This window comes from Delphinus delphis, chromosome 4, assembly GCF_949987515.2.
Source record: "Delphinus delphis chromosome 4, mDelDel1.2, whole genome shotgun sequence".
NCBI lineage: Eukaryota > Metazoa > Chordata > Mammalia > Artiodactyla > Delphinidae > Delphinus > Delphinus delphis.
In genome coordinates, this window is record NC_082686.1 from 75483750 (window position 1) to 75506482 (window position 22733).

Genomic DNA, 22733 nt, shown 5'->3' on the forward strand with positions numbered 1-22733 from the left:
GTCCATTCTTGCAGTCGAGGTGATTTAAAAGGAAACAAAGCTTACACATTCACTGTAATTTTGTGTCTAAATCATCTCCAATATTTATGGCACTAATTTCATAGTGCAATGTGTTGTATGCCGGAACAGCATGTTACGTGAATGACTGAAGGACGTGTCCTGTGGTAGTTGTGTCCTCAGGCATGTAACTGACTCCGCACACAGATTAAATGACCAAGTGGAGATTCAGACACCTCAGGCTCTGGCAGACGGCCATGCTCGACATGGTGGACCATGTTCATGATGTATCTCACATTCACTTCTTCTCTCCATTCTTACTTCAGCTGCACTCTAGGGCAGCTTCTTATTTCCGCCCCTGGGGCATTACAGAAGACTCCTGCTTGACTTCCTCGCCTCTGGTTTTGTGTAGCTAATTCATCTTCTACTACATGCCCACCAGTGGGAACTCTCAGCTCTGGTTACTGCCTAGGCATCTCCTTACTCAAGGATCTGTACTCACCCTCCACGGTCTGAATTAGAAGTGGCAGATGCCCTGGCTGGCATCCTGTCTCTCTCCGCACTGCACGTTGAACCTGTCTGATGCTTTCCTGCCTCGTTCACTCATGTCTGCAACCCGGTGCTGCCCCCTCCTCACCTGTCCAACTCATCCTTCCTTCCAAACTTAATCCTTTGACAAACAACTCCCAGCCTTCAGGGATTTCTTCCTCTTCCAGACCTTGCAACTTTTAGTGTAACCTACTGTATTAGTGATTTATTGCGGTGTAACAGATTCCTCCATAACTTAAAACAACAGACATCTGTTATCTCCCACTATTTCAGAGGGTCAAGCATCTGGGAGCGGCTTAGGTAGGTGCTTGGGTCTGGCTCAGGGTTTCTCAACCAGGGCTCCGGTCATTTGAAGGCTTGAGTGAGGTTAGAGGATCCATTTCTAAGCTCAATTATGAAGCTTTTGGCCAGAGACCTGAGTTCTTCTCCACTTGGTCCTCTCCAGAGGGCTGTGCGATGATATGACAGCTGGCTTTCCCAAAGTGAGTGATCAGAGAGAGAGAAAGAAACACCAACTTAGATGGAAGCTGAAATGCCTTTTGTTACCTAATCTTGGAAGTGAAAACCATCACTTCTGTTGGTCGCATTGACCCACCTTGGTACACTGTGAGAGGTGACCACTCAAAGATGTGACTACCAGAAGGTGAGGTCATCAGGGGCCACCCTGGAGGCTGGTTACTGTACCTGCCTTGTCTTTTTCATTCATATACTCTGTTTTTCCAGCTAGCTTGGGAACTGTGCAAGTTCAGGAGCTGGTGTCATTCACTGTTGTGGCCTCATTACTTCATTCAAAGTACTTTTTCGTGGAGATGCTTATTTTGTCTTCACAATAAGCTGTTGGCCTTAAAAAATAGGGTGGGGGAGGGAAATGCAAGAAACTAAGGCCCAGAGGCGTTAGTTATCTAAATCAGTCAATCAGCTACTATGAGGCAGAGCTTGTGAATTCAGCCCTAGGTCCTTCTGATCTAAAACCTGTGTTCTTTCCATTATACATGTGGTTTGCTGATTCTGATTTCTGTAAAATATTTTCTACAACCTGCTTCCTGTCTGTAAGCTCCGGTGAAAATTAAGAGACAGCTCAGCAGCACCCAGTGATTGCAGGAAATATTTGTATGTAACAATCCCAAATTGTATGCAGGTTTCTAAGAGGTTGTGCTAATCAACTGAAACCTCGTCTTCTAGGCCTTCATTTATTCAGCAATGGCTTCATCAAAGCCTCTGATATCTGGCTGTTCTACTGGACAAGGTCGCTTAAGAGGCCCTTACCAGTGCCGTCTTTCAGCAGAATTTTTCCTATTTGGTCACCTGGGGAGATCCAGCCTGTCACCTCCCACCACAAGAAACTTCCTACCACAAAACCTTGCACATCTGTTTCAAACAACGAAGGCTCTTGAGAACAAACCCTAGATTTTTTAAGTTTGGTAGGATTGGGCTATAATTTAAATGGGAATAACTCCTGATCAATTGCCCCGGGTACTGTGACTTAACTTCACAGGGAGGGTAGAGGGTTTGTGGGGAGGGAAGAAAAGCAAAAAAGCAAAAAGGAAAAGTCCTTGCTGTACCCTCAAGCACAAAGTTATGGTGGTTGAATTAAAAGAGCTTTGATTTTCTTTTTCATTTCGAACAAACTCTGTCCCCCTTAGTTGACTTTGAAACTGTGGGATGAGTATAAGCGTTTCTAATTTCAGCCCTTCTCTCTTTATTCTCTGCAAAAAGGGGAGCGCGGCAGGTGGCTTTCTAAAACTTGAACACCTCCAGTTTTTGTGTTCCCTCTCATGATCACCTTTTATGTCCGCAGGGGACCTTTACGCTTATTCTTGTAATGCTCCTTGAATTTTTGACTTATTAACTAAAGATACATTTAAAAAAATACTTTTGATTTAGGTATGTCCTCCAGGCCTCAGTGCTTGGAAGAGTTCCGAGTATTGTTTTTCAAGCTCTTTTCTTATCTCTGCGTGGGTATGCTTTTTGTTTTTTATTTTTTTCAAGGCCACGGGGTGGTTTAATATTACATGCCTTATTACCACAGTGAGTTTCCCCCAAATGGTGGAATTTCTTGGATCTCTTTAAAGAGTCTGAAAACCGTGGAGAGGAGGAGAAAGGGATTTGAAAAAGAATTGGGAATGAGCTTTCTCAGATGCGTTCCTACACCTCGGTGGTTATAAGTTTGTTTTCTGTGTAGATTGACGTTTCCTTTGGCAGCCGTACTCTGAGTCAGATTCCTCAGAGCTCCAAGGAAGTTCCAATTCTGATTACAGTAGAATTCTGTCTCACTATTTTGTTTTATTTTTGCATATAGCAGGCTTAGATAAATAACACTTAAATATGTATACATAGACATACCCACAAGCACAAAATATTTCCAGATGTGTCCATATTTATTTGCAATTCTTCTCACTCTCACCTTCAGTATGAATGGGCATTTACAAATTCAGGGGCACAGTTGTAAGTCCTTGAGAGGCATTACCTGATCAGGTAGCGTTAAGCAGTTTAGATACATTTTGCAGGGCCTGTGCAGACATAATTGCTAGGAACAGCACAGGTAGGATGTGTCCGCCAGAAAGAATTTAGAGCAGGGACATGAGTGTCCCTGTGGGTGGGATTTCCTTAGAGAGTGCTAAGGGGCTGCTTTGCACCTAGAAGGAAGGTGTACAAATCCAGAGAGGGACTATGGAAAAGGAATTAAGGTGACCTGGGTATGTTGGCCTCATCACCTTCTGATGTGCATACCTTGCTTATAATAAACATGCTAGTAAGCATACTTATTAATATGTCTAGCACTTTGCTGTTTGTGCCGCACTGTCATGGATTTTATCTTCTTTGCCTTTGTAGAGTCTCTGCCCCCAACTCTGCCCCTTCACCACTAGTGAGTAAAACATAATTTTCATTTTGTAAAGAAAGAGGGTAGTAGCTTAGTGGCTAAGTGAGGTACAAAGCTAAACCTGGGCCAGTCGGGTCTCACACCCAAGTCTTTTTGACTTCTAATGTATTACATTTATGTGCCTCTGCCCCCAACCTAACTGACTGTTTGCAAGCTTGACTTCATAAAAGGAGAAGAATGTATTGGGTACCCTGGTCCTTTCTGCTACCCCTGCTCCCAGATTCCACGAGGGCAGCATCAAGACCAGAGATGCTTCTGTATTTCTAATTTCTATTCCATTCTCAGAGTATGACATATATTGGAAATTGTAGCAGCTTAAAGTACATCCACAGATTCTTTGACACTTCCTTTAAAAGATGAGGCCTATTCTCCATGAATGTGAGTTGGACTTAGTGACTCATTTCTAATGAATAGAAAAAAGTGAAAGTGATAATGTGTAACTTCAGGGACTGGATCATGAAAGGCACTGTGGCTTCCTCCTTTCTCTCTCTGTTGGATTACTTGCTCCTAGGGGAGGTACCTGCCATGTCATGGGGGCACATAGCATGTCTTATGTAGAAGCCTAGGTGGGGAGGAACTAAGGCCTCTGGCAGCAGTCAGTGAGAAACTGAGGCCTCAGTTTGGAAGTGGATTATTCGGCCTCAGTCACGCCTTCAGATGACTGCAGCCCCAGCCAGTGACTTAATGGCAACCTCGTGAAAACTCTTGAGCCAGAAATACCCAGCCCCACCACACCTGAATTCCCAACTTACAGAAACTGTAAGATAAGAAACGTTTGTTGTTACAAGTCACTAAGTTTGGGGATGTTCTGTTCTCTAACAATGTATAAGCTAATATAGAAACAGATGGATGGTACATCAAGGAACTCCAGGCTTATGATGTTTGTGATAGTTAATGATAATGACTCAATGATATCAGCTATTATTTGTAGACACCAGCTACTTCTCAGTTGTTTTCTTTCAACTCTGAGAAATGTAGACTGGTTTTGAGTATTCCCCGAATTTTATACTCACCCGAGGATCACCTAAAAATACACAGTCCAGAGCCCCACCCTAGACCCGTGAAATAGCACAGCCTAAGGATGAGGTTTTGAAGTTTATATTTTTAAAAAAAAAACAAACCCTTTTGAGATGATTCAGATGCAGACAGCCTGAACATCATGTCCATTTGGGAACCAGTGAACTAGGACCTTTCCCTTTTTCCTTAAAGCCAGTTTTGATAATCAGGGTTTGCTATGGATAATTTCATCTGAGTTCTCTTTCAGGGCCTCCGTCTTCTGTGGTGGGGGGAACATGCAGCTAGGTCCCCCCTGGAGCCTCATCTCAGGCTTGGCATGGAGCCCATGTCAGCCCAGGGGCCCAGGGACTGCCTGGGCAGGTCTTGTGTGTGACCAGGAGTAGAGAATGGAGATGGGTTCCAGTGCAAATGCCTGGTATTAGTCTCAAAAACAGTCATGCTTATGTTTGAGTGTCTCTCCCTGTACACAGACTTCAGGAGGCCCCTTTGGGAAAGACTAGAGTACAAAGGAAAGTCAGTAGCTAAGGTGAGCACTCCCTGGAGGAAAGTTGTTAGCCTTCTAGAGTAGAAGAAGTCCTAATACCTCCTGGATGCTGACAGAGTTCTGGGTAAAACAGGGCATGTTTTAAACATGTGTTTTCAGTTCAATGAAATACCATAATTTATAATTGGCCACTCAAGCATATCATGACTGTACACTGGGTATAAGTTCTTTGATACATATGTCTATGCCAAGTTTCAGTGTTTTATTGTATGACATGGATTGTTTTTAAGGAAAAAGTCCAGGCTGTTGAATATACCTATTTCCCTCTATAAGCTCTGTTCTCGTGTCTCTTCAGGCACTAAGTACCTGTGTGACCTTGGGAAAGTTACTTTCCTGCTTTAGAACTGAAGTCTTTTCATTGGAGAAAGGAGAGATGTAGACAAGAAGATCCAAGTTCTTATCTAAACAGGTGAATCAGTTCAGCATTGTATTAGTTGACAAGGGCTGCTGTAACAAAATACCACAGACTAGGTGGCTTAAACAACAGACGTTTATTTTCTCACAGTTCTGGAGGCTGGAAGTCCAAGATCAAGTGGTCAGCAGATTTAGTTTCTCCTGAGACCCCTCTCCTTGGCTTCTCAGTGTGTCCTTACATGGCCTTTCCTCTGGGTCTCTTTGTGTCCAGTTTCCTGTTCCTATAAGGACATCAGTCTGCTGGGATTAGGGTCAAATAGAGTCACATTTGGAGGTACTGGGGGGTTACAGCTTCAAAATACGAATTTGAGGGGAGCACACTTCAGCCCATAACAAGCATTCAGATTACCTTTGGATGTTAGAGGTCCACTGTGAAGCAATGGCCAGGGTTAGGTGCAGAGCACCCATGGGCATCTATAGCGGAGGCAGAACAGACAGTAAACCCCCCTTTAGATATCTGGTCCTTTCTCTGCTTTCCCAGAAACAAGCTCTGAGATTTTCTCTCTGTGTTAGCAGGGTCAAAGTTAGAGTCACAGGATGCTAGTGATAACCGGGACCTTTGAGTAATGCCCTTTATTTAATAATAGAAGAAGGTGAGGTCCAGGGAAGGATGGTGCTATGTTTATAATTAGGTCTCTTGATTTATGACCCAAGTCTATTCACTCAAAGCCAAATCAGAGCATATAACCATACTCTCTGACATCACTGTTGCCTCACTCCAACACCTCTGAGATAACCCAGCTTAGGAGAGGTAGGACATTTTTTTCAAGCTCCGAGGAGGGGAAGATATAATGGTTTTTCATAGGGAATATGCTAAGAACATTCCAAAAATAGTGACATCCTGTAATCAAAGCTTTTTGTCCAAGGCAGGGCTTTTCTCACCACTTTGTTCTTGGTCTTCCAAAGGAGGGCAGGTTTTTCACCATGAGTTGTAGGATCAAGGCTAGTAAACCTTCAAACTGACAAGAGTTTTGTTATATTTAAACAGGTGAAGAAGAGAGAGAAACAGAAGTGAGCCATTTACTTCTTTAGTTTAATTCCAGAGTTAGAACTGGAAACGATTTTTGATATCTAATTAAACTGTTTTAGACCCAGCAGATTGTCAAAATGTTCTAAGCAATTACATCAAATTGTCATATTTCCTTCTGGAATCTGTAAGTGACTTGGGGATCAGAGACGTGACCTGGCCCTTTCTCTGAGTTAAGTGGAAAAAAATTGCAAATATTGCTACACGCTTTTAAGAAACTTTTTAAAGATGCAGGGGCAAATTGAATTAGAATAATCCTCTCAAATACCCATACCTGTTGTAGAAAGCAGTCATCTACATAATCCAGATATTTCTGTCTATCCTGGGAAATAAATTCTGTGAGAATCACACTGCTGGTCCCGGTTTGTCTCAATCTCATGCTAAAATAACTACCATTTCATTGTGAACCCATTGAAAGAAGAAGGCTGCCCAGATTTTTCCCAGATTCTGAAACAGGGACATCCGAGTTTAAGCATCAGTTACGTGTTATCTATAAAGTGAATTATCTGAGCGCAAAAATAGAGATATCTTTTAATATTGTACAGGAAGGATAAGCCTGCTTTTGTTGTATCTCTGCTATTCATGAGACGGAATATTTGTACGACTGACCCACTCCTTATTTTTGGAGAGTTTTAAAATGATTTATTCATTCAACAAATAATTAATCGAGTGAGGCTTCCTGCACTAGGGATATAGCAGTGAATGGCAGCAACAAATACATGTTTCTACTCTCAGGGAGTTTAGTGAGAAAGCTGGACCTTCATAAAATAGTTTCACTTTTGAAAGTATAATTGCAGGCTGGGATACATGCTCCACAGGAAAGAAGCATGGTTCGAGGAGGTATGGGAGCAGATAATGAAGGAGCCTGCCCCGGGCTGGAAGGTTCCTCACTGAAGACCTGATTCTGGGTTGAGAAATGATGGATGAGGGAGAGACTAACTAAATTGGAAGGTCCAAGAAGTGGTGGCAGAAGACAGGGGTCTGACAAATAGGTCAGAGGTCGTGTAATAGGTCCAGTAAAGGAGAATCAGTGGGTTGGGAATGAGAAAATTTGGATTTTTGTCTGTCTTGTTTCCTTTTTTTGGTGTAACTCTGGGAAAGGTGGGTTCTTTGGGCCTAATGTCCTTATTTGCATAATGACTGAATTTGAATCAGAGAATCTGAGGGACCTCAGAGTCCCTGAACTAGATTCTTTCATTCATACAAATTGACCAAGCACCTGATGTGTACCGGGTAATCTGATTGGTCCTACAGTTCAAAGAGGAATTATCTAGGATCACTGACCTCAAGCGACTTGGTCCAGCAGCGGAGACAGATAGATAAGGCAATCCATTGTGTTGCCATGTTGTGAGTGTCACAGGAAGACAGATGAGAATGGGATTAACCCTGATGGGAGGAGAGGGGCAGTTGGGAAGACTTCACAGAGTAAAGGATCTTTGACCGAAAAAAACAGGGTGAAGTCATTGTTCAGGTATGAGGACATTTGTGGAGATTGGAAATATTTATTGGAACATCAACGAGTTAACACTATTCCATACTCTATATCGATAACTTAGTCACGTCCTTTTGAGCCTCTACGTGCACCTCAGACTCCAAGGTTGATTATGAAAATCCTTGCCCTGAGTCTCCTTGCTCCATAAGACTGGGGAAGAGTAGAAGCAATTTCCATGTTCTGTCTTGGTATCCCATCTGTCAGAAAATGCCCTTTACACAGCAGGGTTGTGGTGACTTAATTATTGTTTGGGAGCTATTTAGACATTCAGGTCAAGGATGAAATTCTGTTGCAAAACTGAAAGCACATGAGTAAAATGTTGGAAAATGCAGTGGAAGATTTTTTTGTGTGTTTTGTTCTTATAGGGAAAGATTTTAAATGGCCTGACTCTGCTGCCATGGTTGGGTCAGATTGTCAGAAAATTATGTTATGCACCAGAGAAAACAAGAAGAGGCTTTTGAGGAGGTGCTCTAAAATTATTTTCTGTTTATTTGCATAAGTATTTGGCTTGAATAGGAAATCAACATTCCTTGCCAAGATGGGGTTAGCATTCCTGTGATGTTTTAAAAGCTGTCCAAGGGATTGGCATGAGAGGAGACAACCCACATAACTCAGCGAAGAGTTGCTAGAAATTGGATTGTGGTCGTTTAGTCTAAACGTGATTAGAAACAGAACAAAACAAAACAAACAGTATTCATTTTAAAATCTGTTTTTTTGCCTACTTTCAAAAAGACTTGTGAGTATTAAGAAAAAACACATGACTATAACATGACCATTAAAATACACAACAAACTCAAAATCTCCCAAGAAGCTTTGTGCAGCAGCAACTATGTTTTTGACCAAAAATATTAATTATTTTTAATGTTATTATCATTTGGGAGGCATGGATTTTAGGTGAAAGATTCCTGGCAGTCTAAGCAAAAATGGAAAATATGGTTGCCTAGCAACTCTTATTGACTGATAAAAAAGGAAACAGGTCACAAACTACTATGTATAAAATAAATAAGTGACAAGGATATATTGTACAGCGCAGGGAATATAGATAATATTTTATAATTATAAATGGAGATTAACCTTTAAAAATTATGAATCACTATGTTGTACACCTGAAACTTATATAATATTGTACGTCAGCTATACCTCAATTTTTAAAAAAGGAAACAGATCAGCCTGTTAGGAGATACATTCTTTAATATATCTCCTCTAATATTATGCAGATCTTTACACTATAAGCATTGAATAGTATAATTTTCCGTGACTTCAGTAAGTTTTCTAGTGATGGCAAATTCCTTTGTAGGACAGTTTGTTTTTACACTGACCTTCAGTAAAATCTTATACCAGATCGAAGCCCTTTTTTATATGGGGACATAGCTAAGGCAATCCAGACTTATACTTTCCTATTATGATTTGATGCAAGGAAAACTATTAATAAGGGATGGATATTATCTTGTTTTGATCAGTGTTTTAAATCTTGTGTGTACATAAGAACTGCCTGGGGCCCTTGGTAACGTATAGATTGCAACGCTCACTCCAGATTTACTGAATCAAAGTCTCTAGCAAGGGGTCTGGGTGTATATTTAAAAAATGCACTGAGTCATTTCTTATGCTCCAGCAAGTTTAGGGAGCATTGCCATAGATGGTTTTCCTTAACTATTTTTCCCTGTCAGTTGGGCTTTGTAGCAGTCATTTTGAGCATACATTGTGATAGGAGCCCGAGGCAAGAGCATTAAAAGTGAAATGATGAAGCCCAGCAGAGCCAGTTTAATTAGCTGGTCTGGAACCATAGTGCCATTTCCCTTTCTCAAGCGGTGGTGCTTCAGTACGCTGCCCGTCACTTCCCGCCTTCTCATCTGTTGTGCCGTTGATCCTTGTACCATCTCCATGTGGCAGGCAGAAGGCACATCATACTGTATTTCATCAATTCTAAGATGCACATCTTCCATCAATTTTACATCTCTAAAATTTGTATGCATTTGAGGACCTAAGAGGTACTAATTTGATGACATCTTTTTTTCCTGTCTTAGTGATATATAAAGTAATGGTGCATCTGTATGTTCAAAGGGATTGACGATTGGGTGAACTGTGGTTGTTCCTTTTGTAGATGAGGCATCTGAGGCACGAAGAAGATGAAGTGAGCGTGGAAAGCCACTCCTAGTAGGGGGAGCCCAGTCTTAGACCCAGCTCTCTGTCCTAGTACTAGTTATTTGTCACTGAATAAGCAATACTGCAAAATTCAGTGGCTTTAAAACAGCATTAAACATTGATTCGCTCACACGGTTTCTTGGGATCAGGCATTTGGGAGTGGCTTAGTTGGGTGGTCCTGGCTTAGGGTCTCTCATGAAGTAGCAGGTAAGGCGTTGACTGGCTCTGCAGTCACCTGACAGCTTGGCTGGGCCTGGAGGTTCCACCTACAAGCTGGCAGTCGGTGCTGGGAGGCCCCAATTTATCCCCATGTGGGCCTCTCCACCAGGTCTTGAAAGAGCCCCCCACATAGTGAAGGGCTTTCCACCCGCCTCTGCTCCCCACCCCAGCAAGTGATCCAAAGGACCGAGCCAGGAAAATGCTGCGGTGCCTGTTATGACCTTGCCCCGGAAGTCTCGTGCTCTCACTTCTACACATTCGATTTGCCACACAGACCAACCCTGACTCCGTGTTCGCGGGAACTGCACAAGGGCATGAATATCAGAAAGTGAGGGTCTTTGGGGCTGGCTGTTTCCTTCGCACCACGTTGCCTTTCCAACATAGTTTTGTCCCGATCTGCTTGGCCATCTTATATGCTTAGGTCAGGCTCTTGGAAAACTCTTTGGGGTTTATATCCCATTCTAGCACTTCTGAAACCTTAATGTGCCTACATTAATCAGGGGTCCCCTGATTCAGTAGGTGTAGAGTCCGGCCTGAGATTCTGCATTCTAATGAACATTCTAACATAATGCCCTTGCTCCCGGTCCATGAACCACGCTCTTAGTAGGAAAGTGAACTGAGCCAGGCAGGCCTCCAGTGGCCCTCTGCAGGGCTGCCCTGCAACCGGAACTCCTCTCTCCTCAAGGGGTACTTGCCCCCCCTCCTCTTATTTTGACTGAGAGACTAATGGTTTGGGGGAGGGAACTAGGGAAACCAGCCCGCTTCACTAAGTTGGTTAAGGGAAAGAGAGGCATGAAGCCGATAAGAACCCAGGCATTACTAGGTAGACAGCTTGCTGCAGCTGTGAGCCTCTTCACAGTGAAGGTCAGGTTTCAGACAGCAACAGCTGGGTGCTCGAAACAGCAAGGCAGTTAGCTTGCAGGGGGGTGGGCGGGTGGGATGGAACACAAACAGCGCTTAAAGTGAAACGTGTTGATGCATTGCTCAGAGCTCAGATGCCCACCAGTGGAATCCCCATCCTCCTTTCTTGCCTCTCTCCTCTCTCCCTCTTTAACACACACGTGTGCGCGCACACACACACACACACATTAGCATTCAGGAGACCTTTAGACTTACAGTATATTTCCCTGAATAAAATGGAAGTTAGAGCTGCAGCAGTCCCATAAATGCTGCCGCACTTTAAGCTGCTCGGCTGACATCTAGAATGCTGGCCCTGGCACTCTGCCTCTTTTTCCTTGCCCATGGCAAAACTTCTGTCCTGTGTCTTTCTACACATCAGTTAAAAGGAACACATTAGACTCTAAGCTCAACAAGAGAGGAACTCTTTCCTTTGTCCATTTCTCTCTCGCTCGCTGTATGTACGTATTTAATACATACACGTATACACACGTGTATACATTATAAATAAGGAGAAGAATAAATACACCAACATAATGCGTGGAGAGAGGGAACTCTTGAACTGTTTGAATCTATCAGGAAAACATGGTGAGGCCTCTGCAGTGGAACACAGGGCACTCCAGTTTCACATTCTAGCTGTTGTTGGGGACTTTTGGAAGGGGGTCAAGTTTATCACCTACTGTTTCTTTATCAGCCATGCCAGTCTATAACTGTAGAAGCTAAAAATTGCTATTTACCGGGCACTTACTGTGGGTTGAGCACACATAATTACATCATTTAATCTTCTGACAACCTGCGCGGAAGGTAATGATCACCTCCAGTTTGCAGAAGAGGAAATCAAGCCTGTGAGAGGTGAAAGTATTTACCTTACACAGCTAGTAGGTGGTAGTTTTGCAGGCCGTCCCAGACCGATTTCAGCCTAAAGCCGGTGTTTAGTGTCCACTGTCACAGAACAAGATGTCCAGAGAAGGAAAAAAGAGAATGATAGCGCTGTCAGACCCGGAAGGGCTCCCAGCGCTGAGTCCATGCACTTACTTTGCATCTGTCCTTGGTGCTGTGAAGGCTACTGAGATGCATTTCATGGGACCTCTGCTCTGGAAGAGTCGATATATTCATGGGACATTGATAGGAATTGCAGTCATCTGAGGCTGCCCATTAAATAGCACCCAGTCCATATACATGGCTGGTGGGAATGCACAATGGTACAGCCACTTTGGAAAACAGTGAGACACTTTATAAGAAAGTTAAACACACACCCCACACTTAACAAGTGGCACAGTTATCACACACCTAAGTATTTACCTAAGAGAAATGGAATTTATGTTAACACAAAGGCATACAGTTTTTTTCATATTAGCAAGAAACTAGACACAACCCAACTGTGCATCACCTGGTGAGTAGATAAACAAAGTGCATCATATCCATACAGGGAAATACTGCTCAACAATAAGAAGAAGCCAGCTATTGATTTGGTGAATTCAACAACATGAATGAATATTAAAAGTTCCATGCTAAGTAAAAGAAGCCAGCCATGAAAGGCTAAATACTTTGTCACCTATGTGCCCTTTAGGAAATGGTAAAACTATAGGGATAGAAATCAGATCTGAGATTGCCTGGGGCTTGGAAAGGGGATTGACTGCAAAAGGGCATGAGGACATTTTGGGGGGTGATGGAAGTCTTCTGTGTCTTAATTGTGGCTATAGTTACCAAAGTGTATACCTTTGTCAGACTCATCAAACTGTATCTGTCAAAGGGGTGAGTTTTATTGTAGATAAGTTATACCTCAATAGACTTGACTTTAAAAAATACATCAGTCGGTCCAAACCCACCATTTTCCAGATGGGGAAACAGGCCCCAGATGAGGGGAATGACTTGCTACAGTTGTGAGTTGGGAATACAGGTTTCTCGGCCCCAGTCCTGAGGCAAAAGCAAACTGGAAGCTTGGCCTCGTGTCTCGGTCCATGGCACATTCCAGGGAGCCCTGGAGCACTGATCCTCAGCTCTGAATGCGGCTCCATGGGTGGCTTTTTAAAAACTCACACTCCACTGTGCCGCTCGTCAGACTGTTGACCTGCAATTGGGCTAGAGGTCTCCTCATTAGAGAATAAAGTAAATTAGCATTCAGCCAGAACGAAAGCTCCAGTGATGAATTTCTGTGTATATATTCCATTGACTCTGTTGGGAAGAAAAGGCCTCAGTGTCGTACCATTAATTTATTCGGAAGAGTGCCTTGCAAGGCTTTGTCATCCAGTCTAGAAAGAACAAAATATCCCAGAGATTCACACCAACATCTCCTTGCAGAAAGCTGGTGAGATTTGGAGTGAGCCAGACCGGGTTTTAGTTCCTAAATTTCTTACTTCCTCACTTCATGCCATTGAGTGACCACTTCTCTGTCTGCAAATTAGTAATCTTAATACCTACCTCTTATAGTTTCTTCAGGGTTTAGGTAGGAGATTGGGAAATTAAGCACCTAGCCCGGCTATGATAGACTTCAGCGCGGCCAGCCGTGGGCTTGTGCTTGACACACATTAACTAGCATCCTGCCCATTGTGGAAATGATCAAGCCCAGGGTAAGTAATCTGTCAGCCATTGTGCCACCTGGCCACAACCACTGGGCTATGTGTAGATTTCAGTAAATGATTATGGATCTGAGTCAAGTCCTATTTATAAAATAATTGATTACAGAGTTTGGAAAGGAGTGGAATTTTGCTTCTTCATTTGAGAGAAAGCCTTGCTTTAACTTTTTTGCTTTTAAGAAAGAATGGGAAACCATTGAAAACAAAATTAGGGCCCTGAGTGAGTGCCAAACTCCCAGTTGAAGGGAGGGTATTTTTCCCACTCAGACTCCTCTATCTTTGCCCAGAAAAAAATACCCCAACCACTCAAGAGACCTTGAGCTCTTTAGGGCCCAGGGAGACTTCCCTCCCACCCCTCAGCAGGGCAGCTCTCTGGGGACATTCTCTGTAATCACAAATCATTTTGCCTTCTAAAATTGAGTCTGGTTTAACACTAATGGAAATAGGGTCTACTAGGCTTAGGGTGGACTTTTCTTAAACTTGTTTTTCCTCTTTTACAGTTGTAATAATATACCAAGTAAGTTTTTCATCTTCACTTGAAAATATGTCTCATTCTGTCACACAGCCAGATTTACAAAACACCAACTAGTTTTAATAACCCAAGACAACTGGCAAAATACCAACTGGCAAACTTACCAAAGACAGTAGAATTAGTTTCTTTTTTATTTTTTAAATTTTTATTGGAGTAGAGTTGATTTACACTGTTGTGTTTCAGGTGTGCAGCAAAGTGAATCAGTTATACACATACATGTATCCACTCTTTTTCAGATTCTTTTCCCATAGAGGTCATTACAGAGTATTGAGTAGAGTTCCCTGTGTTATATAGCAGGTTCTTACATGCTATGTCTGTTTAAATCCCTCCATTATATGCTTCATGTGTGTGGACTCAGTTTTCCTTTCCCAACTACTGTCTTCCAGTATGAAGCGGTCAGTTACAGATTCTAGTGCATTCTCTCAAGCACAGTAACAACAATGGTTTAGGTGCCAGAGATTTCTCCGCTGCTCAGGGCAGAATTATCCTCTTGGGTAGTTAAGAGCCTGAGGACTAGAAAAACTGAAGTCAGGGCTAGTGGTCAAAGTGGGACAGTCTCCCAACACCAGCTCAGAGCTGTTTCCACTAGCCCACACCACATTCCCTTTGTGTAGGTTATTTAATAAATTCATTTCACAACCCGTAGAACACAGTAGGAAACAATGCAATTACTGAACCATAGGAACACAGCTGCCAACATCTTGTTGATTCAGAATTGTCCAAACACTTCCATGTGTGGGCGGGACTGATGCAATTTGCTGGTTCAACAGTTGACATTGATAAATTGGAGTTTCGTTTCCTCAGCCTTCTGTTGGAGGTGCTAATGAGCATGAAAAGCTGGAGAAACACAGGCGGGAGAGGAAGAGAGAATCTTGCCTGATCTACATACTAAGTAATTGAGCCTGGATGATGTAGACTTGACACTGCCAGGTAATAGATGGACACTTTTGAAGGCACTAATAGAAGCCAGATAAAATTAGCCCTGTGAACATTTTAATTAAGTTCTGCTTGCAGATTGTGTGGGCTGGTATCTTCATTAGAGAGAATGTTTGCTTTTCCTAATATTCTTTCATATGTTCTCTGAAATATTCTTTTATAGTTCATGCAGCACTAAGCCAAGATTACTTGGCTTCTGGAAGATGAGGAGGTTGGGCCAGATGATCTCTGAGGTCTTTTCTACGCTCCATGTTTTTACTTGCTTGGCAAGAGAATTTGTCTGAAATGAATTGCATTCCCCACACACACATTCATCCAGGCCTCTGTTCTCGCCATTCATCGTTTCCATTCATCCGGTAAGCACTTGGATGCTTTCTCTGTGCTGGTTACTGTGCTAGGCACTAGAACAGGCCACAACGCCACCAGGCCCCTACACCCAGGAGCTGACATTCTCATTGGAAGCTAGGTTAGTAAGTAGAGTGTATCAGGGATATACCTGGGGCAACACATGGCAGCAACTAGGCAGAATCAAGGAGGGCTGCTCAGAGGATCTAATACTTTTAAGTTACTCCTTGAAATAAGGTGGAGACTGGGGGGAAGAAGAGTGTTTGGATGGACTTTGCTCTGTGTACCTCCCAGGACTTTTTGCCCTAAAGGTCATTTGGCTATCTGCGAGATGTCCTTCCAGTAGAAGTATTTCTGTTAATGCTTTGGCATAGGAGTCAATGATTACTTCCATGACTTCTATATTTTCTCAACCTCTTAATTTTAGTCAGAAAAAAATTGATTTGAATAAAATGGGTTGGCAAAAGTACTGAACTTTTGAAATTAACCTTTTACGTATACATATGTGAAGTCCAAACCAGCCATGAGTAATCTTTTTCCTATCCTTTCAGCTCTCAGCCAGGAGAGTACACTTATCTTGGAGAGATGCATTTTGTTAAGCCGTGATCACAAGTTAGGAATCCTCCAGCTACAAGTTAGGAATCCTCCAGCTACAGGTCCATTTTAGAGATTATCAGACATTTATTATTATTATTATTATTTGCGTTACGTGGGCCTCTCGCTGTTGTGGCCTCTCCCGTTGCGGACGCACAGGCTCAGCGGCCACGGCTCACGGGCCCAGTCGCTCTGCGGCATGTGGGATCTTCCCGAACCGGGGCACGAACCCGTGTCCCCTGCATCGGCAGGCGGACTCTCAACCACTGCGCCACCAGGGAAGCTGCTATCAGACATTTATTGACTCTGTTTTTAAAGCAAATTGGATTCATTTTTGTATGGCATTAGTCAAAATTAAATCTGTTCTAAACAGAATTTCTTTGCAGGTAATCCTGATTTTTAAAAAAATGTTAAATGTGTTTGGTTAAAGTTACCTATAAATAGAGAACTCAGGATATTCAGTGTGAAAATGATGTTTTAAAAGATGCCAATTTAACTTTGAACGAATACTCTAGTAGCTTCTAAATGTGTCAAAAACAACTTCTATCATATTATTATATTCTATCATAGCTGTTTGGATAGAAACCAGAGAAATCAAACGTTAACTGATTATTGGCATTAGTGTGATGGCCGGGCTGTCCTGTAAAGGATTTACGTTTGTATATTTATAGCCCATCTCAGCAACTCTGTGTGGTCATACTTTACTCTTATACCAGAGTGTCAGTGCCGATCCAAGACTTAGGAGACCTTGACCCACTCCAGGCTCTTGACACTCACTAGCTTTGTGGGTTTTAAGTACTTGTAGTCCTGCTTTGGCATTCTTGTCCGTAATGTTCTCATCCCTACAATGAAGTGGTGAGACTAGATGCTCTAAGGACCCTGGCACTTTTGAGATGGATGAATGTGAGTGACGAATGCGTCCTTCCCATTTGCACGCAGAGAAGCAAAGCCATGAAAGAGAAAATGATCCACTCGTGGCTGTGGGGAGCGTCACTGGCTCAATAAGAATAGGTCAGCATGCTCTCTCTTAATCACCCTGATAGCACTTACTTGATATTGGATTTTATGGTTCACAAAGCCCAGTGATTTGCATTTGCTCTTATGTTTGTGGGATAACTTCTAGGTGGATATGTAAAGGGCACGAGAGTAATAAAGTTTAGTTGGCAAGATCTTGTTTTAATAGTGAATTCTATCCCACCATGCCTATCAACATGGGTGTCTGAAATGAACTAATATTACTTTTTTTAATTGAATCTTATTTCGAGGAGAAGTGAATAATTAAAGTGAAACAGTAAGAGTTACTCTCCAGGGTATCACAGGTTCTCCTCTTCAACCACGTTTAGAAACAACTTCCTGTAGGAGTGAAGAATTGAAGCAGATTCCCCCACTCCCCATTGCCTTTGGATGGATTCTGTTAAGCTTGTTTGTACTCATGTAATTGGCTTCTGTATGACTTGCTGTGAATAATGTCTCTTGGTAGCCTCACGTTTAGGAATATGATGAATATATATTTGTTTGGAATCAGATCACATATTTCCATGTAAAAACACCCCAAATAATGCCTGGGTTCATCGGTGCCATTTTAACTCAGTCACCCGCTGAGCCCTAATACTTGTCTTCTTAGCGTGGGTTGGGGGTCGAGTCCATGTAGTAGGAAGGAAGAGCAGTTTTGAAACCAGCACATCATTTCCTTGGCCTGGCCTCCGGAGGCCTCCCTGTCTCTGACTTCTGTCCTCAGGGCCTTCCAGCGCAAATCACAGTCCAGTGAATCAAAGCTCGCATCCCAGCCAGGCAGGTGGTCTCCACTGTGGTGAGAACGTCTCACTTCGATTGAACACATTTTATACTAAGGAGTAAATGGTAATTAGCACCTTAACTTCCAAGAAGCAATTTCCATTTTCTCTTTTTAATTGTGAAAATGAACCTAATGGGTAGAATTTCAGGCAAGAGGAGAGGGAAAAGACAGAAAATCCAGGCCTGAAAATCTGTCTCCAGGTTCAATTCTCCCTAGATTTCCCAGCTTCTTTCATTTCTGGACCCCTAGTATTTGAAAGCTTTAGTCCCTTTGCCATCTCCCTGGAGCTGTGAGAAGGAGCTTAAGAAAAGGGGGAAACGAGATGTGGCTAGTCGTTCCCACTGACCTGTGTGAGATGTTTGTAAGTCAACTGTCTTCTTCTTTATATATATATATATATATATATATATATATATATATATATATATACACACACATATATATATACACATATATACATATACACACACACACACACACATGTATATATATATATATATATATATATATATATATATATATATATATATATAAAAAATATACATTGGTGACACTGCTTGGCATGCAGGGATCCCAATTCCCTGACCAGGAATCGGACATGTGTCCCTTGCCTGCAGGGGAAGAGCAGAGTCCTAACCACCGGGCCTCCAGGGAATTCCCAAGTTTACTGTCTTCTGAATCAGACACCTGGGTTCAAAGTTCAGATCCATAGACTATGTAACTTTGGGGAATTATTTAACCTCAGAATCTCCCTTTCTTCATACCACTCAGGGGCAGTGTAAAGGTGAACAGTAATACATTAAAAATCCTTGGCTCAAAGTAGATGCTCAATAAATGGGCTGTGTTATTAAGAGGCTAGGAGTGGTTGGATGATGGCATTAGCAATATCTGGAAGACAGCAGCATCAAGAAGAATTTTCGTATCAGTGACATGGACATTGTTATTTCAAGGAGGCATAATGTCAGACTCTTCCGTGTGTGTGTTTGAAATAGATTTCTGGGAATGGAAAACAGGTGGTGAGGCTGCAATGTAGGTACCCCAGGAGTGATACCTCCAGATGTGTGCAGGGGAGGCCAGCTGAGCTGCTTCCGCGGGGAGGGGGATGGGCCTTTGCAGTGAGAGCCCGGGGAGGGGTGTGCGGGGGGCCAGGATGCTGGGGAAGCTTTCAGACACAGGCTGAGCAGTCCCCGAGGCATGCGTGCTTTCATCTGCAATCACTTGTTGTCTGTCTGAGGCGAGAATCAATACCAGAAGGAGAAGGCGACAAATCATTCATTGCCCAGAGACTGGCTGTAGATCCAGCGCCCGCTGTTCTCTTTCTAACCGCTTTAAAGAAACTTCCCCGCACATCCTTTCCCTGAAACGTGGAGCCTCACCGCTGGACGCGGAGAGGTCCTTGGAAAGCTCTGAAACGACCTTTTGTGTTGTTAGGCATTACTCTCTCGGGGGGAATTCAAGATAGATGTATTCTGTCCCATTCTGCTTCAGTTATATCAGCACTCATCATATTTCGCTTTCTTTTTTTGCATCTGTTCCTTACTACTCATGAAGTTTAGAGAAACAACCCATACGAAGGGTCTGTATTTGCCTCTGCGTGTGGCAGTGGGGCATGTGCTTTACACCCATTGCACCCATTACACCCATTTGCTTGCTATAAACTCACTCTTAAGACATCTCCTCCTTCCCTCAGCTCAGAAACACACTCTTTTCAGTCAGGAAAAACATTAAAGAGCATCTTGTCCAGCCAGCTCTCTTGGTGGCAACGAGCCGGCCTCTCTTAGGGAGCACCAGGACTGGGGGTCCTGCTCAGTTCGGAGCTGGTTCGGATCCACCTTCTCCATAGGGCATTAGCTGGAGGGTCTGCCCTCCAGGCTCCTGCACCTCTGCCAGCCCCCAACCTGCCTTGCAATGTCTGGAAAGGGGTAGAGAGAGTCAAATGAGCAAGTAAAGTGGGCATAAAGTGAAGTCTTTTTAGAGCTTTGGAATGATTAGAGCAGGGAATTTGGGGGCCCACCCCCCGCAATCCCACAACAGCATTCTGTATAGAGTAGATCTTTTGTAAGCAACTGATTTATTTTTCTGCTGAAGGCCAGCCTCAGGCAGAATTGGGAAATAGCCAGCTTGATAGGATGCAGTGATTTTCAACCCTTTTTATTCCTGCCTTTTAAAACTGTAGAACTCTTACTTCAGATAGAAGCATCAGAGGAAGCCCAATATGTAAAACAGATAAAAGTGATTCTAGGGGGGGCGGCAGGCCCAGGGGCTGCCCAACTGGCGCAGGCGCAGTCTCCCTTACCCTTCACACGCCCTCACCCTCCACTAGCTACAGGACCTGAGAGGAGGCTCGGCCCTTGGCACTCAGTGTGGAAGCCACCATAGCAGTGAAAAGCCCACGTGTGGGGCTCGGGCAACCCTGTGTGAGTCACCACAGCAAAACCCTTAACCACTGAGTCTGACTCTTTTCTTGTAAATTGAGGGTAGAATGTCAGACTGAAAGATTTTGCATATTAAGTAGTGAGATAACATGTAATATACTTGGTTCGTAGCAGACACTCAGGAAACAACAGGGCTTGTGGGGAAAACAGGGTGAGGAGCAGATCGCTTCAAACCTATCTGACCTTGTAACCAGGAAATTAACAAAAGCAGTAGCAGTACTGAACAGAAAAAGACAGAATACTCTAATACAGGAGTTTACCGTTGAAAAAAGATTAGAAGTGGCTTTATGAAAAGGGTTTTAGGGGGAAAAAAAGGAGGTAAAGTTGTTGAATTGTGGAGACAAAGGGGAAATGCACTAAAATCATACAAAAGCATTTCCATGACAGGTCACATGCCGATTTGAGTCTCGAAGAATTTGAGCGTCATTCGTTCTGTGGGTTGATGCGTTCTGCTGTGTTTGAGCATGTTTTGTTTGATGGCTATTCCTTGGTTGTACAAAATATTAACATTCTTGGAAAATGGTGTACGAACTAACAGTACTTTTATTCTGCTGACATCATTTCGCTGTTTGCAGTCCGAACTAGTTCATATTATAAGGACACATTCGGTATCAGGATGGACTGTTTCTAGATCTCAGTAGCCTAACCCCCAGGATTCAGGGGGACAAGGGTGAGTCCGTAAAAAACTTACCTTGTGTGAGACTTGGGAATGAATTCAGATAGCTGTAATACAAGTCACCTCATAAATCTCATAAAATATCAGGTTCATCAAAAAGACTGTACAAAGAAAGAAAGGAAATAACATGTGGGGGTTAGGAGGCAGAAGCTTTTAGATGGAGTTGGCTGGATTTCAACAGGCAGGGATGGAGGGTCAAAAGGAGAGAATGAGCAAAGACTCGGGAGCTGGAAAGCAAGGACATAGTTAGGGGACCAGTAGAGTTTGGGGGATCCACTTTGGGGCTGGAGCCACTGAGGAAGGTAAGGGAGCAGTAAGACCCATGTTGAAATGGAAGTTGGCCTCAGAATGTGGGAGGCCCTTTTTAAAATAATTAATTAATTAATTTTTTTTGCGGTACGTGGGCCTCTCACTGCTGTGGCCTCTCCCGTTGCGGAGCACAGGCTCCGGACGCGCAGGCCCAGCGGCCATGGCTCACGGGCCCAGACGCTCCGCGGCATGTGGGGTCTTCCCGGACCGGGGCACGAACCCGTGTCCCCTGCATCGGCAGGCGGACTCTCAACCACTGCACCACCAGGGAAGCCCGATTAATTATTTTTATCAGTAGTTTTTGGCTGTGCCTCGTGTCATGTGGGATCTTAGTTCCCTGACCAGGGATCGAACCCGTGCCCCCTGCGGTGGAAGCACCAAGTCTTAACCACTGGACTGCCAGGGAAGTCCCCTGGGAGGCCTTGGCTACAGGGATGGTGGCCACCCTATAGGATTTGGAGCAGGTGTGATGCGATCAGATCCGACCTTGAAGGAGCTCCTTTTGACAGCTTATACTGGGTGGTGGTGAAGGGGAGCGGAGTCCAATTAAGAGGGGTTGCAGTTGTCCTTGTGAGAGACATGAGGGCTTAAGCTCAACTGTGACAATGACATACAATGGCAACAGGGTGTATGGGGAGGGCATGACACAGCAGACATTTTAGAGACAGAATCTCAAGCATTTATCAACTGAATGGATGGTGTAGGGCTCTGGTGATCTAATGATGATAAATACACTAGTTCGGTAATGATAGCCAATACGGAGCTTGGTTTTGGAATGTTTGAGAGCTCAGGCTGAGGGCTGGCAGGGCTATGGCACCCCTGGGTTCTGGGACTGGTCTACACTGAAGTGTGGGCCAAGGTTGTGGCCCTTAGGTTACTGCTGGGTGATCCATGCAGACAGAATAAAAGAACCAGCCCTCAGCTCTGGGTGGGGAGATGGTGTTCCCTAGATTGAGACCTGCCCGAGCCCCAGTCACTGCTCATGTTCTGATCCTAGGACCATAGCATTTTTACATTTGAAAGACTTTAGGGATCATCTCATCTCTAAACCTCTTGCTAGATGGAAAACTATGACCCATAAGGGTTAAGTGTGTGTCCAGGGTAAGTCAGAGGCAGAACCAGACTAGAACCCAGGACTGTCACTTTCCAGTCTTTTAAGGAAGTCTTTTAAGTAATGGCTGTGTATTAGAGTTCTCCAAAGAAACAGAACCAGCAGGATATAAAAGGAGATTTATTATGAAGAATCGACTCATGCAGTCATGGAGGCCGAGAATTCTCACTTATCTGCCGATTGCAAGCTGGAGACCGGGACAGTTGGTGCTGTAATTCAGTCTGAGTCTGAAGGCCTGGAACGAG

General features: G+C 43.5%; 1 protein-coding gene across 2 annotated transcripts in view; it reads left to right on the forward strand.

Annotated features, from left to right (window-relative positions):
* The window catches only part of MB21D2 (Mab-21 domain containing 2), a 105040-nt gene that overhangs the window by 62399 nt on the left and 19908 nt on the right, over window positions 1-22733 (forward strand). The gene's annotated exons all lie outside the window — the stretch shown is intronic.